Source organism: Myxocyprinus asiaticus, chromosome 7, assembly GCF_019703515.2.
Source record: "Myxocyprinus asiaticus isolate MX2 ecotype Aquarium Trade chromosome 7, UBuf_Myxa_2, whole genome shotgun sequence".
Taxonomy (NCBI): domain Eukaryota; kingdom Metazoa; phylum Chordata; class Actinopteri; order Cypriniformes; family Catostomidae; genus Myxocyprinus; species Myxocyprinus asiaticus.
In genome coordinates, this window is record NC_059350.1 from 32,043,500 (window position 1) to 32,061,207 (window position 17,708).

The 17,708-nt window shown below is 45.0% G+C and overlaps 1 non-coding gene across 1 annotated transcript; it reads right to left on the reverse strand.

The window, feature by feature from the left end:
* Positions 1 to 9,991: 9,991 nt before the first annotated feature.
* LOC127444472 (U1 spliceosomal RNA) lies at positions 9,992 to 10,151 on the reverse strand. Its single transcript, XR_007897827.1, has one exon. It is a non-coding gene; the product is annotated as a U1 spliceosomal RNA (small nuclear RNA).
* Positions 10,152 to 17,708: the final 7,557 nt, after the last annotated feature.

A 17,708-nucleotide genomic window follows, 5' to 3' on the forward strand; every position in this document is an offset into this window, starting at 1 on the left:
TTTTGTATTTCATTTGGAAACCAAGGTCCTAGAGTCTGGAGGAAGGGTGGAGAAGCTCATAGCCCAAGTTGCTTGAAGTCCAGTGTTAAGTTTCCACAGTCTGTGATGATTTGGGGTGCAATGTCATCTGCTGGTGTTGGTCCATTGTGTTTTTTGAAAACCAAAGTCACTGCACCTGTTTACCAAGAAATTTTGGAGCACTTCATGCTTCCTTCTGCTGACCAGCTTTTTAAAGATGCTGATTTCATTTTCCAGCAGGATTTGGCATTTGCCCACACTGCCAAAAGCACCAAAAGTTGGTTAAATGACCATGGTGTTGTTGTGCTTGATTGGCCAGCAAACTCACCAGACCTGAACCCCATAGAGAATCTATGGGGTATTGTCAAGAGGAAAATGAGAAACAAGAGACCAAAAAATGCAGATGAGCTGAAGGCCACTGTCAAAGAAACCTGGGCTTCCATACCACCTCAGCAGTGCCACAAACTGATCACCTCCATGCCATGCCGAATTGAGCAAAAGGAGCCCCTACCAAGTATTGAGTACATATACAGTAAATGAACATACTTTCCAGAAGGCCAACAATTCACTAAAAATGTTTTTTTTTTTTTATTTGTCTTATGATGTATTCTAATTTTTTGAGATAGTGAATTGGTGGGTTTTTGTTAAATGTGAGCCAAAATCATCACAATTAAAAGAACCAAAGACTTAAACTACTTCAGTCTGTGTGCATTGAATTGATTTAATACACGAGTTTCACAATTTGAGTTGAATTACTGAAATAAATGAACTTTTCCACGACATTCTAATTTATTGAGATGCACCTGTACATTTTATCTGCACATTTGATCCTATTATTAAAGTCCACAGGAAAATGCCAGAATATTATATTCCACTGATTTTATGGCATGTAAATGTATACATTTATTAAAGAATTATACGTGTAAAAATATGTCAAATTAATCAGAATGGGCTTTATTGTCAAGTGTTCTGATGTACACAAATAATTTTTTTTGGCGATAGGAGAAACAAGTGCACATAGAACATTACAGTGAGACACAGAATATAAAACAAGGTAAGAGTATAAATAGACATACAAATAATAGGACATATAACATAGAATGGCATATGTACATGTGCAAGTGGTAATGTATGTGCAAGGTAGGGGTATGTACAGTTGTTGAATTAAATATGTGAATTTACATATGTACATGAGATATTTATTTACATTATTGTACCATGGAATACTCTGTTTCCCCTTTTCCTTCTGCGTTTCCACGGCCGGGCTGCCCAGACAAAGGGCTCCGCTGGCGTGTTTGTAAACAGTGGGTCGGCACTGAGGAATTTCAAGTCTGGTTTACGGTGTGTAATTGCAGAACCAATGTCCAAAAGTGTTTGTCTGTTGTAGACAATAAGGCAGACAACATCCAAGACAAACATAAGAATTGTAAACAAAACAAACAAAAAACTACAATGTTGTGTCGGAGCTCGCAACACAGCAGCCATACTCGGCGCCATCTTAAGTCATTTACCATGTACCATGATTATTCGTGATTAATCACAGAAAACTGTGCGATTAATTAAAATTAAATAAAAAATTTTATTGATTCAAAGCCCAAGTTTACAGTTTTATAGTATGTTGAATAGTCCTACTATTGTAGTATTGTTGATTACTTGTGTTACGTTCCATCTGTGTTTTGGTGTTTCTTTAGTTTTTTAGTTTTTTCTCTCTCTCTCATTCTATTTCTTTTCACTCCACTATCTCACTATCAGACCACTGCCTATTGGATATGTCACCTGCCAATCATCATCAGGGCATTGTGACCTCACCCAATCCACTGCCGCCCCACCTGTTAAAAACCATCCGGCACGCTTGGTTAAGAAGAAAGAAAGATAAGCAGTGTGTGCGTGTTCTTTTGTCTGAGATATTTACCTTTGTTGTAATTATTTGTTTCTTTGAATCCTACTCATTGAGTCTGTTACGTGTTATTTTGTTATCTGTGCCTTATGCCGCTGTTCAATGGAACTTGATGTTCTTTTGTTTGGGGAAAGAGAACAGGTAAGCAGGTCACGTGATATACATGGTACACGTAGTGATATTTGATTGTTAGACTCATTAGGTAAGGAGTGTGCGCCACCCCTAGTATTTTTGTGTTTTCATTTAGAGCATCGTGTACACTGAAGAATTCGTGTTTCTTTGTTTTCTACATTTTCCTTTTCATGGGCAGATTAGAGGGCTTGTGAAATTAGATTAAGGGAATTATTTTTGTTTTGATTTATTCTTTGATTTGGCGACACAGGTTCCTTTTCCCTGTGTTATGTCTTTTTATTTACTACTTTTTTTGTTGCACTAATTACATTGTAAATAGCTCATTCTGCACCTCATTCTAGTGGGTTTGGCTTATTGTAATATATCTAACATCATTTGACACTTATACCTGTGCGTCATGGCTGTCCCTGATTCTCTGCTTACAACCAGTAACAATGTAAAATATGAGTGTTACATTCATTTCCCCTAGACCTTTTAAAAATTTCGTAACACTTGCATTGTCCACTGAGGCTGTAGATTGTAATATAAAAATATTTAAGTGTCTTCCATTGAAACTGTATCAGCCGTATTACGGTTTTCACCTCTTAAATTTGAGATATTTGTAGTACTGTACAAACATTAATGTGTGGTGGATAAAAAAACTTGAATAATCATAATAAAATATGTAAATAAGAGTGTTGTTTATCTTCCTCAAAGCAAGGTAATGTCTCTGTAATAAATGTGTAGTCGAATAGCATAATATCAAATTGAAGATAACACGTCATGATGACTTCGGCTCTGCAGGTGTATGTCCAGGTGATCACAGGTAACCTAAAACCATGAGATTCTTCTGCACAAAAGAGCAGTGCTGAAACACAACTTATGTAAAATGTTCCTCCGCAAGTTACTCACAATTTTAGGTTTCAACTACAGATTTCGATAGAGAGCCCAAAGTTCTGTATTGCAGCTTTTAAAGAGATGTTTGTACACATTTTCTAGTGATTATGGCAGCAGTGATTCATCAAATGATGGAGAAGAGCATTAGAATTAAGCATGCTATATATAAGACCCCATTTACATCTGGTATTAAGATGCATTTCGGGTGATCCAATCACAAGTTTTATCAGGTAAGGAACATTTCAAAGGTAAGACATGTCTTGAGTTTTAGGGTTGCAAAGAAGCTTATACATGCTTTTATTTAGTCTCGCCTTGATTATTGTAATGGACTGTTTTCAGTTTTAAATCAACACACTTTAGCAGAGCTACAATCAGTGCAAAATGCTGCAGCTAGACTTTTGACACAAACTGGGACTTTTAATCATATTACTCCCATTTTAGCTTCTTTGCATTGGCTATCAATTCATTTTAGGGTTGATTTTAAGATTTTATTAATTACATGTAAGCCATTACATGGGTTGGTGCCAAAATATTTAGCAGAACTTTTAAGACCTTATGAAACATTTAGACCTCTTAGATCTACTTGTCATGAACTGTTGGCTGTTCCAAGAAGATGCAAAACGTTGTGGTTACTGGTGTAACCTCCGTTCCCTGATGGAGGGAACGAGATGTTGGTGTCAATGTAGTGACACTAGGGGTCACTCATGGGAGCCTGAGACACCTCTGGTCTTTGGTAAAAGGCCAATGAAAATTGGCAAGTGGTATTTGCATGCCAATCCCCCGGACATACGGGTATAAAAGGAGCTGGTATGCAACCACTCATTCAGGTTTTATGCTGAGGAGCCGATATAAGGTCCGGTCATTTCAGTGGGTAGTTCAGCGTTGTGGCAGGAGGGACACAATTTCTCATTCCCTCCATCAGGGAACGGAGGTTACACCAGTAACCACGACGTTCCCTATCTGTCACTCACTCGACGTTGGTGTCGATGTAGTGACACTAGGGGTCCCTATTCAAAACGCCACAAGGCTGAACTGTGTTACGTGAACTGGCGGTGTGTGGTGGGCAGACTTGCTGTGTGTCTCATAACCAGCACACCAGGTCGACACGTAACCTCCCCTGACACAGTTATGAATGTCGAACGGCCCTTTTTGGGGACAAGTCGACTACCCAAAGATAGAGACAGGCTTAACCCAGTCGTGGCCTCTTTTCCCCTTCTCTTTTTCCACTCCCTAAAAAAGAAGGGCGATTATCCGACTGGGCCACCAGGTCTAGTCGGGGGGTGTCCCTCCCAAGGGGAAGACACCACAGAGACCACACCTCGCCCAAAGAGAGGGGGGATATTTAAGTGGAAGAATAGGTCACATGGTCTTTCCAACCATGTGGAGAGCCTTCAAGGTAGATCCTGCCCAATGGGAGAGGAGTTACTACAAACATGGAGACTGGGGCAGAGGGGCTCTGCCCAAGGAAGACGCAGTTTGCCAGCAGGGAAACGAACTAGCGGAAGATATAGATTGCATGGGGTTAGCCTTACAGGGAACCGCCACATGCGGAACACCTACCCCAGAACCGGGCTCTTAGTTAGCACGTGTACTGGGCCGGCAGCGAGTCTCTCCGAAAACTCGACTGCCACAGGGCTCGGAGGAAGTCAACCAGGGAACAAAGTTTGTGAACACTACTGGGAATTAATTGCGCACGTCTTCAGCTCCAAGGGAGGAGGAAGGCGCTATGTGCAAGCAATACACCTGGCCATCTATCCCGGGCTTATCTGCTTGTGTTGCGTGCCACTACCTGGGACGAAACTGGTTCCACCCGGAGGTTGTAGAACCTTGCACAGGTGTTGGGTGTTGCCCAGCCCGCTGCTCTGCAAATGTCTGTTAGAGAGGGACCCCTGGCCAGGGCCCAGGGAGCCGTTACACCCCTGGTAGAATGGGCTGGTAGCCCTACTGGGGGTGGCATGTCCTAGGTGACATATGCCATAGTTATGGCGTCAATGAGCCAGTGGGCAATCCTCTGCTTGGAGACAGTGCTTCCTTTCCGCTGTGCACCAAAGCAGACAAAGAGCTGATCAGAGATTCTAAAGCTCTGTGTGCAATCCAAATAGATGTGTAAAGCACACACTGGACAAAGCAACAACAGGGCTAGGTCTGCCTGCTCCTGGGGCAGTGCTTGCAGGTTCACCACCTGGTCCCTAAAGGGGTGGTGGGAACCTTGGGCACATAGCCCGGTCAGGGTCTCAGGATCACGTGAGAGTAACCTGGACCGAACTCCAGGCACGTTTCGCTGATAGAGAACGCTAGCAGGTCACCTACCCTCTTGATGGAAGTGAGCGCAGTCAGGAGGGCAGTCTTCAACGAGAGTGCCTTAAGCTTGGCTGACTGCAAAGGCTCAAAGGGGGCTCTCTGTAGACCCTGAAGAACTACAGAGGTCCGATGAGGGAACGAGGCGTGGTCTGGAGGGATTCAGCCTCCTGATGCCTCTTAGGAACCTGATGATCAGGTCGTGCTTCCCTAAGGACTTACCGTCGACTGCGTCATGGTGTGCTGCTATGGCAGCAACGTACACCTTCAAGGTGGAAGGGGACAGCCTCCCTACCAACCTCTCTTGCAGGAAGGAAAGCACTGATCCGACTGCGCATCTCTGGGGGTCTTCCTGATGGGAAGAACACCACTTAGCAAACAGACGCCACTTAAAGGCATACAGGCGCCTCGTAGAGGAGGCCCTAGCCTGAGTGATCGTGTCTACCACCGCAGGTGGGAGACAGCTTAGGTCTTCTGCATCCCATCCAGGGGCCAGACATGGAGATTCCAGAGGTCTGGGCACGGGTGCCAGATGGTGCCCCTTCTCTGAGAAAGAAGGTCATTCCTCAGGGGAATTCGCTGGGGGGAGCTGTCGTGAGGAGCGTGAGGTCCAAGCACCATGTCTGGGTGGGCCAGTAGGGTGCTACCAGGACGATCTGCTCCTCGTCCTCCCTGACCTTGCACAGGGTCTGTGCATGCAGGCTCACTGGGGGAAATGCATATTTGTGCATGCCAGGGGGCCAGCTGTGTGACAGCGCGTCTATGCCGAGGGGGGCCTTGATCCGGGCGTACCAGAGCGGGCAGTGGGGAGGATTCTTGGGAGGCGAACAGGTGCACCTGTGCCTGTTGAATTGACTCCAGATCAGCTGGACCACCTGAAGGTGGAGTCTCCACTCTCCCCTGAGGATAACCTGTTGTGTCCGCTGTAGTGTTGAGGTTGCCCGGGATGTGAGTGGCTTGCAGCGACTTGAAGTGCTGCTGACTCCAGAGGAGGAGATGGCGGGCGAGTTGTGACATACAATGAGAGCGCAAACCACCTTGGCGGTTGACATATGCTACCGTTGTCGTGTTGTCTGTCTGACCCCGGAGCCTCTGAAAAAGTTTCAGTGGAACCGCTGTTCCCTGTTTGAAGGCCTTCAAACAGGCCAGCACCGACTGGGCACGCTCGTTCGTAAGGCGCGCCATCAAGGAGACTGAGTCCAACTCCAAACCGAGAAAAGAGATGCTCTGAACTGGAAGGAGCTTGCTCTTTTCCCAGTTGACCCGAAGCCCTAGTCGGCTGAGGTGTGAGAACACCAGGTCCCTGTGTGCACACAACACCTCTCGAGAGTGAGCTAGGATTAGCCAGTCATCGAGATAGTTGAGAACGTGAATACCCACCTCCCTTAACGGGGAAAGGGCAGCCTCTGCAACCTTTGTAAAGATGCGAGGAGACAGGGACAGGCCGAAAGGGAGGACTTTGTACTGATACGCCTGACCCTCAAATGCGAACCGCAGGAAGGGTCTGTGTCGAGGAAGGATCGAGGCGTGGAAGTGTGCATCCTTCAGGTCTACCGCCGCGAACCAATCTTGATGCCGGACGCTCGCCAGAATGCGTTTTTGCGTCAGCATCTTGAACGGGAGTCTGTGTAAAGCCTAGTTCAGAACTCACAGGTCCAAGATTGGCCTCAACCCACCACCTTATTTTGGTACGATGAAGAAGGGGCTGAAAAAGGGTGCTTTGAAGCCATTCACGGGTTGGCGTATGCTTCCTGCGGTGGGCTCCACGCCGGGGCCGGGCCGAAGGGACGGGCTGCGGCGGAGCCGGTGCAGTCACCGCAGGGGGACGCCCTTGGCGATGAGTAGACGGGGTGCGGGATCTTGAGCCGCGCTGGGGCAGGATATGCCGGCTAGCATCCATCTACTGTTCTACCATCGAAAACTGCTGGGCAAAGTCCTTGACGGTGTCACCGAATAGGCCCACCTGGGAAATGGGGGCAGCAAGGAATCATGTCTTGTCGGCCTCACCCATCTCGACCAGGTTGAGCCAAAGGTGGCACTCCTGGACCACTAGTGTGGCCATCGTCCACTCGAGAGACCGCGCCGTGACCTCCGTCGCTCGGAGAGCGAGGTCAGTCGCCGAGAGCAGTTCCTGCATCAATCCCGGGGCGGAACTACCCTCGTGCAGTTCCTTTAGTGCCTTGGCGGACTTGCAGGAGAGCCATGGTGTGTAGGGCGGAGGCGGCTTGTCCAGCGGCACCGTAGGCCTTGGCCATCAGAGACGACGTAAACCTACAGGCCTTGGACGGGGGCTTTGGGCACCTGCGCCAGGTGGCGGTGCTCTGCGGGCATAGGTGCACCGCGAGTGCCTTTATCCACCAGGGGATTGCCGAATAGCCCTTGGCCGCCCCACCATCGAGGGTAGTGAGGATGGGGAAGCTGAAAAGATCGGGACTGGGCAGTAAAAATGCCTCCCGCGACCTTGTCAGCTCTCCATGGACTTCTGGGAAGAAAGGAATGGGGGTGGGGCGTGGCTTTGAGCGGCGCCGCAAGCCCAGGAACCAATCACCGAGCTGCGAGGGTTCAGGGAGGAGCAGTGAGATCCACTCTAACCGATGCTCGCGGCTGCCCGGGAAAGCATGTCGTCATCTCCGCGTCAGCCTGTGACTGGGCAATCGACCCCGAAGGGAGGAGCCCAGCTGAGGCTTCCGACTGGATGAGCCCGCTCTCCGATGCTGCGCTCAAGAGCTCATCACTTTCGCGGGCTCCGAATAAGAGGTCGAACTCGCCGTGAGACGAGCCGGCGGACTCACCCGGAAGCCCGATCGGGGCAGACGAGCGTGCTGGGGAATGGGAGGTCCGGGGGGGGATACCCGGTGGAGGAGGTCCCATTGGGGTCCCCAAATCGCCCCCAGTGCTAGCCGCGCTGGCCTTATACCCGTGGGTAAAAGGACCGAGGCGGGAGCCTCTGGGGTGGCTCGCTTTCTTACAAAGGCGAGCCGCGACCGCAATGTTGCCATGGACATATTCTTGGAATGAGAACATGACCATCCACGAACGCTGTCTCCGCGTGAGCAGTGCCCAGACACGAAAGACAGTGATCGTGACCGTTAGAAGGCGAGAGATAACGAGCGCAACCAGGAATAACACACAATCGGAAAAGCATCTTTAAAAAGACGCATCTTTAAAAAGATGTTCCATGTGTGTGCTCTTTTAGAGAAATATATACTCTTTTAGAGGGGAAAAATGCTCTTTCAGAAAATATACTCTCTAGTTTTTCTGCCGAAGCACCCAGGGGTGTTCTCTGCAATGCACCAGTGCAGAGGAGGGAGAAGCCGCTGAAATGCGCCGTCAGATCCAGCAGAGGTGAATGAACAGTAGTATTCAGCTCAATGAGCATGACCGTTCAGATCCGAAGAGAAAATCTGAATGAGTGGTTGCATACCAGCTCCTTTTATACCCATATGTCCGGGGGAGTGGCATGCAAATACCACTCGCCAATTTTCATTGGCCTTTTATCAAAGACCAGAGGTGTCTCGGGCTCCCAAGTGTACATCGACACCAACGTCGAGTGAGTGACAGATAGGGAACAAAAGGTGTTAGAGCATCTGTAGGCCCCACAATTATGGAACAGCCTGCTCTTGGAAATTAGATCTGCTGAATCTGTGTCGGTTTTTAAGTCTTGTTTAAAAGACTCATTTGTATAGACTGGCTTTTATTACTATATGAATGTTGTATGTTTTACTGTGTGTTGCTTTTATTACTATGTGATGTGAATATTTTGTGTTTTACTGTGTTCTTTTTGATTTTATGTTTTGCTTAATTGCTAAAAAGTGCTATATACTTAATAAAATTATTAATAAACAAAAAAAGTGGTCAGCGCTAAATACAGGTGTTAACGTGGGTGTAAAGTGTTTTGTCAATGAACCGCTGCACAAAAACAAGAGTTTAAACTTTGCCAGTTACATGCTGCTTTAAAAGGAATTAATCATCCGATCAGAATTTTGAAAAGGCAGATACATTTATGTGATGAGGAGGACGGCCGTGATGGCACACGGTTGGCACTGAATCAGCTGATTAGCGTGAGAGCGAGATAAAGGGGAGATGGAGGTGCCAGTTCGAGAGAGAGAGAGACACATGCGGCCGCTTTACATGTGTTTCTGTGTTTATGTTTGTTTTAAGTTTGACATTAAAACTTTGTCTACTGTTCAGCCGGTTCACGCCTCCTCCTTGCTCATCCTTAAACTCTTACAATACAAGCACGAGAACTACACAGATCTTCTTCAGTATGTCTGATATCAACATGCAGGGGCACAGATGAGAAGCACACACATTGGAAGCTGATTTAACAGAGGTACTCTAATAAAGCAATGGATAATTTTGCCAGAATTGTTGCGTTTTGGCTTAGATTAAATTATAACTGCATCTGGGAGAAACAGCGTGCTGGTTTTGTTTGCACTTTCTTTGTCTTTTCTGACTTTGTTGCACTTTAATATCATGCATTACCACCCTGACATAGTGATTTATAATAATTATAATTAATAATAATAATTTTCTTTATTTATCACACATTATACATTTGCACATATATGGTGAAATTCTTCTTTTTCACATATCCCAGCTAGGCTGGGGTCAGAGTGCAGGGTCAGCTATGATACAGCGCCCCTGGAGCAGATAGGGTCAAGGGCCTTGCTCAAGGGCCCAACAGTGGCATCTTGGCAGTGCTGGGGCTTGAACCCCCGACCTTCTGATCAGTAACCCAGAGCCTTAACCGCTGAGCTACCACTGTCCCTGAGAGCGTGAACGCAGTTCCCTACTACCAGAAATTATGCAGTCAAAATTCCCACATTTGGGGAATTCGCAGGGGTCAGTACAACCGGAGTGCAATGGCTGAGCCTCACCCTGGGTGAACCACCTTCATGATCATAGTGTCTCCCTGCCAGGTAAGTAAGATTTATGAATGTCATCATGAAATCAGAGACCCTCCACTCAAAATACAAACACTGGTCACAAGAGAAGCATTTAAGCAACCAAGTGTAAACAGTAATGAGTCTCAAATCAAATCAAATCACTTTATTGTCACACAACCGTATACACATGTGCAACAGTGGGTGAAAGTCTTGGGTGCAGTTCTGAGCAACATAGCAGTCATGACAGTGATGAGACATGTACCAATTTACAATATACACATAATTACACAACACAATATACAAATAATAATATATAATGTACAGTATACAATACACACAATATAGAATACACATACACACAATAAAGAATACACAGTATACAATAAAAATAGAATATATAAAATATACAGTATGTTGTATTGTGCTGTATTGACATTCAGGCTGACGGCTGATAGTCAGTTGCCAGTGTGTTATTAAGAGAGAATATAATTTATAACAGTCCAGTGTGAGATATAAGATTATAAGATTAATAAAGTGCAGTGCAAATGTATATTGATCGTGAGAGATCAAGAGTTCAAAAGTCTGATTGCTTGGGGGAAGAAGCTGTCATGGATTCGGCTGATGCTGCGATACCGCTTGCCTGATGGTAGCAGTGAGTGCAGCCCATGGCTCGGGTGGCTGGAGTCTCTAATGATCCTCCGACCTTTTTTCACTCACCGCCTGGTATATATGTCCTGGAGGGAGGGAAACTCGCCTCCGATGATGTGTCTGGCAGTTCGCATCACCCTTTGCAGGGCTTTGTGGTTGAGGGCGGTGCTGTTACCATACCAGGCAGTGATGCAGCCAGTCAGGATGCTCTCTACAGTGCTGGTGTAGAACCGTGTGAGGATGTGGTGGTTCATTCCAAACTTCCTCAGCCGTCTCAGGAAGAAGAGGCACTGATAAGCCTTCTTCACAATGGCCTCAATGTGGACGGACCATGTGAGTTCCTCTGTGACGTGGACACAGAGGAACTTGAAGCTGCAGACTCTCTCCATCGGTGCTCCATTGTTGATGATGGGGCTGTGTTCTCTGTCATTTCTCCTGAAGTCCACCACAAGCTCCTTGGTCTTACTGACGTTGAGGGAGAGGTTGTGCTCCTGACACCAGTGTGTCAGAGTGTGCACCTCCTCTCTGTAGGCTGATTCATCATTGTCATTTATCACAGGAAACCATGATGAGGGCGATAATTCCTCACAGAATAGAGACAGGAAATCTATCGGACGTGCTTCTCCTGACAGATGTTTTAATGGTTTATTTGCTGTCATTTGAGAGTGTTTATGGTGTTGTTATTTTCTGTTTATAACTGCAGGGGAAGATAAATTAATACCTCAGTTGGAGACTGAATCACCAAGCCAAACCTTGATTGGAGTGGCATTTCAAAAGCACTTTCAGTCACAAGCTATCAAAGAGAGAGCTAGGAGGTTGGGTGAGAGGGACAACTGGACAGAGAGAGATAGAGTGAGCCTACTTTGTCTATTGTTGTCTGTAACAGTTACAGTAAGAATAATACAATTCCTGGTGGGTGTGAAAATGCTTATAACTAATATAGTAGTGCATGAATATTGACTCCAAACTACCCTGTAAAATACAGTTAAAATTCTATGCACCTAGTTAATATAATTTGAGGAAGGGACTGTTTTAAACATGGCTTAACAACCATGGTACTGATTTACTCTATAAGTTAAATGAAAATGGTCCTTAACTAACAGGAAACGCAAGGTACTGGATTGTCAAGGGGTCGCTGAGTTTATAGAGATGTGTATAAAACATGTGAACTGAGAAAACACACACACACACACACATACTTGTTGCATACATTGCTATTGTGCATTGTATGTCACTGTCTATGCTGTATATATGAGGTTCATTTGATGGAAACACAGCTGCTCATTCACACACACATACACTCAGAGTCTTTCTCATTAGAGCACTGATTAGTGGAGTAGGTTTGTTTTATATGGACAGCAGTCATGTTCCTCAATGAACCGCTACAAAGACAATGCGTTCGTTTAGCATGCCTAAATGGAAGAGAAAGAGTAATGGAAAGAAAAAAGAAAGGAGAGGGGGGAAGGACTCATTTTAAGAATGAATATTAGGACAGACATATTGATGGAGTTATAGAAAAAAAATTTAACCTACATTAGAAGTTGCAAAAACAAAAGAGTAACATAAACCACCTATTACTGTTTATTTCTCGAGTATGTGTGTGAATCATGAGTCGTGTTCTGCATACAAGAATATATTGTTATTCTTAGGTGTTAATGAGTGTAGCTGAGAACAGTTTAACAGCAAAGAGCTGCATTAACCATAAAGCTCCAAGTTATGTTCTATGGTGTGTGTGTGTGTGAGAGAGAGAGAGAGAGAGAGAGAGACCGGGCAGTTTTAATGAGCTTCACAGTGTGATACTAAGACTGCAGGCTTTATTAAGTATTTCTAATGAGATCCACCCATTCCACAAACCTATACAAAATGGTCCTCACTGCAAAAACAAAAAACAGTGGAATATTTGAATTGTAGAAATTGGATAATGAAAATATATAGTATGTTTCTCATAACAACTGAAGACTCAAACACAGGGAAAATACTGGATAAACCATGACGCAGGCTGGTTATTTGAGGGCATCTGACAGGAGTCAGGAGAGCTGGACACAATCCACAGCAATGCCATGAAAAGCAACAGGGAAGGTGAAGGATGAGATCAGAGATAGGGTGGTCTGGAGAGTGGAGATGAAGGGCTGTGGTTAAGGGGAAACAACTGGACCCACATCGAGGAGAAGGACCTGGAAGTCTCACCACTTACTCAGCGGTGGACAGTGACAGAAGTTTCCAGGCTGGTAGAAAAGGGTAAGTATAACACAGGAACTAATCCAAGAGGGCTGAGAGAAACCAGAGCAGAACATGGTGAGAACTGGTGACTGGGTCTGGGGAGGAATGCCTGGGATGACAGAAAACAGACAACACCATCAAGAGAGCAAACAAATGAACCGACCGACAAGAATAGGTACAACTGCTTTTGCTGAAGGCACAAGACAATCTGGAACAAGACAGCACACAAGAGGGAGTTATATAGAGGGAGAAATTAACTTCCAACAAGGAACAAGTGATGCTAATCAAGTCATGTGCTGTCACGAGCTTCAGCCCCTGCGGGGAAACCCTGTGTTGTGACAGTACATGGCAAACAAAACAGTGAACAAAAGGGAATGCTGGGAACATGCAGAGACAGAACAGACTCACCAAACGATCATCCAGCAACCCTGACAATAGTGGTGTTACAATGATGAAGTAAATTTACATTGGGAAAAGGAGGAGTGCTCCCAGCAATCCTTGCATGATTCAGTATTTGTGGCTATTTATGATATGTTATTTAGGGTAATGTATGTAATTGCTATTTACATTAAAGGAATGTTCTGGGTTCAATACAAGTTAAGCTCAACCGACAGCATTTGTGGTATAATGCAGGGTACCACAGAAAATATTTTAGACCTGTCCCTTGTTTATTTAATATTGATCCCGGAATATTCCTTTAATGTAATGTTTATGTTTGTTGTGTGTGTTAACCTTATTGTGCTTTGTGTTTGTGCAGTGGAAATCCTGCATTGTTAACAAACTATTCATAAACATTTAGGTAAAGAGTTATAAATTCAGTGTGTCATTATTGCAAAATAAACTCAGACAGGGTGATCAGCCTCAGGTGTATCAACCTGAAGGGGCTTATTTTGCATTAATGACCTGCTGACTTTATTACACCGCTACACACCAAACAATGCATAAATGAACATGAAATATTTCTTTGATTTTGGAAATATTAAACTATATGAGACTGCAAACTGATACGAGAGACATTACACTAGCACAGCTATGTAGGATATTGGCTACCTGGGACAAAAGTCAATTATACAGTTCAGCAGTCATTATACAAAAATATTTGACCCTCAGAATGTCACGATTAACCAATCAGAATCAAGTATTTGAGTCATGCAGTAACCCAGATATATGATTATAATCATAATTTTTAGTTTTACCACAACTGAACAGTATCATGACATAAAACACACACACACACACACATTTTATGGTAATACTTTAAAATCAGTTAATCATTTAACTCATTTAAAATTAGTCAACTACATTAGTTAACTAACAATGAGCAATCATTTATTACTGGTTACTATTAATTTTACATTAACATTAGTTAATGCATTATGAACTAACATGAACAACAATGAATAATTGTACATTAATAAATATCAACCAAGAGTAATAAATTCTCTAAAAAAATTGTCCATTTTTAGTCAATGAAACCTAACGCATTTACTAATGTTAACGAATAGAACCTTATTGTAGAGAGTTACCCATTTTGCAAACAAAGCACATATTGCTCAGAATAGCACTGTTACTGAAAGAGGACATCTAGTCTTATGTGACTGAAAGAACAGAACTACTACCTTCCAATGGAAAGAAACATTGTAAAGTTAAATTTAAAAAAACACTTGCTGACATAGTTGCCAGGGCCAGCAAGCAATTATACTGTGACATTTCTCTGAAACTGCAAAAAAACACCAAGAGACACTTTTAGTTTGGACTGACAAGTATTGATTTAAGCAAAGTGTAAATAATGTTACTAGAGAGTGAGAAAACTATGGAGTGGAACAGCTCAAATTTGTTCTTCTATGTAGCAAGTTACTTTGGGGTTTGATAGCGCCGCTAAGTTTCTCTGAGTGGACTGTTCTATGACAGGTTGTTGGCTCTAATTTGACAGCCTGTAAGCCTGCCAAGAATACACACACATACACACTATGCATGTCATAAAATATTTATATATTGATTGTTGATCGGCACTTTATTTTATCAATATATTTTTATAAAAATGGCATCGTATATTAACATTGTCCGGCATTTAAATTGGAAGCCTAATTTGCATTACTGGGAGTCCACAAGTGGGTGATATAACATTTAATGAAGCAGGTCGCAAGGCACATGTATCACAACACAGGACCTGTTGTGGCAAGCAGGGTGGGGCCGAGCGGCATCTGGGCAGATCGAGGTCGGGAAGATAAGTGGTGAATGAGTTCCACCTGTGTGCCACACTGGTCTCGTGTTCCAGTGAGGGGCGGCGGGAGTATTTAAGGAGAAGAGACAGCAGCAGATGGGGAGAGAGAGACACCTGAAGCTGTGTGTGTGCAACGTGACTGTGGGGAAGCAGTGCGTTTGCTTTTGTCTTTTAAGTTGTATAATAAATGTTTACATGTTTGTCAAGCCGGTCCTAGCTTCCTCTTTCCCATGCATTCCTTGAACTTTGTTACACTGGTGCCGAAACCCAGGAAGGAGGAAGGATGTGCTGCTGTGGAGTCCTCACCGCTGCTGTCTTCCAGGAAGCAGAGGAGATGCTGCCATCCACCAGGAGGAGGAGGCGTTGCCGTCCGCCAGGGGATGGAGGAGTTGCTGCCATCTGCCAGGAAACAATGGAACCACTGCCATCCGCCAGGAAGCGGAGGAGCCGTTGCCATCCGCCAGGGGACGGAGGACTTGCTGCCATCCGCTGGGAGGCAGAGGAACAGCTGCCGTCTGCCAGGGGGCGGAGGAGTGGCTGAGGACCAGTCGGCAAGACCGTCTCTTTCTCCTCTCTCTCTCTCCTCTCTGCTTTCTTCTCTCTCTCTCTATTCCCCCCCCAACCCCCCCCCCACCCCGTCCTGTTCCCACTTCCAGGCACGTGCGGGTCAGACCATCCTGATGCGCCAACGCTCCCTCCCTAGAAATAGGCGGGGGGGTGTAGGTCACAGCCTGGAGAATTCCCCGGCCTGAGTTTAACGATGGGGGTATGTGGTGAGTAGGGCGGGGCCGAGCGGCATCTGGGCAGAGCGAGGTGTGAGTGAGTTCCACCTGTGTGCCACACCGGTCTCACATTCCAGTGAGGGGTGGCGAGAGTATTTAAGGAGAGGAGACAGCAGCAGACGGGGAGAGAGAGACGCTTGAAGCTGTGTGTGTGCAATGTGACTGTGGGGAAGCAGTGCATTTGCTTTTGTCTTTTAAATTGTATGATAAATGTTTACGTGTATTTCAAGCCAGTCCCAGCTTCTTCCTTCCTATGTATTCCTTGAACTTTGTTACACTGGTATTTTGGAGCTGCTTTCACAGGACGCATACACACAAAATTTGCAAAGGTTTTTGATTTTGAATTTGATCTCAGTGATTTCAAGCGTGGCATGATTGTTGGTGCCAGATGGGCTAGTTTGAGTATTTCTGTAACTGCTGATCTCCTAGGATTTTCATGCACAACAGTCTTACACAACAAGTTTACTCAGAATGGTGCCAAAAACAAAAACATCCAGTGAGCGACAGTTCTGCGGATGGAAACACCTTGTGCTACATGGCTAGCCGGATAGGCTACAACAGCAGAAGACCAAATTGGGTTCCACTTCTGTCAGCCAAGAACAGAAAGCTGGGTTGCAGTGGGACTTCCATCTGTGTACCTCAGCTGAAATTGAGATTCATCAGACCAGGCTATGTTTTTCCAGTTTTTAACTGTCCAGCTTTTGTGAGCTTGTGCCCACTGCAGCCTCAACTTTCTGTTCTTGGCTGACAGAAGTGGAACCTGACGTGGTCTTCTACTGTTGTAGCCCATTTGCCTCAAGGTTTGACGTGTTGTGCATTCTGAGATTTTATTCTGCTCACTAAAATTGTACAGAGTGGTTATCTGAGTTACCGTAGCCTTTCTGTCAACTCAAACCAGTCTGGCCATTCTCCGTTGACCTCTCTCATCTACAAGGTGTTTCCATCCACAGAACTGCTGCTCACTGAATGTTTTTTGTTTTTGGCACCATTCTGAGTAAACTTGTTTTGTAAGACTGTTGTGCGTGAAAATCCAGAGACAGCAGTTACAGAAATACTTAAACCAGGCCGTCTGGCACCAACAATCATGCCATGGTCAAAATCAAATTTCAGTTCAAATTTTTTCATTACTTTTTTAATTTGACATTAACCAACAAAGAGGTGTATCTTTGATGGTCACACTGACTCAAAGGTATTTGTATCTCCTGGCAAATGAGAGGAAAGTGTCAAACCAGTATGTTTGCATCCTTCAGTTCAGAGAGAAACATAATAGGAATAGAGTGCCACCCAAAATTATCTACTATAGCCATTTGATCCCAAACACACATGATCAGATCAACAAAGAAGAAGGGGGGGGGGGGGTGGAATCAAGATGGACAGAGAACATCAACCATGTAATTGGCATTTGGAATATGTGAATATGTGTGTGTTTGTGTGTACTCTGTCCACCACTGTGTCCCTGATTGTAGTTGACAGTGCTGATTGTAGCAGACATCAGTAGCCTGAAGTCAGCACCAGCTGTGAGTACCGGCACCTCCAGATCTCTGAGAGGGGACAGGGAGAGCACTGACCCAGCCAGGAGACTTTAATCTGGGCTACAACTCCATCACTAACCCTCTCAGCCCTGGAGCAAGATGACACCCAGAAACCCAGAGAAAGTAATGTTAACGTGAAAAAAAAGAAGAAAAAAAAAACATGTCAGAATTGGCGCACAGAGAAAGACAATC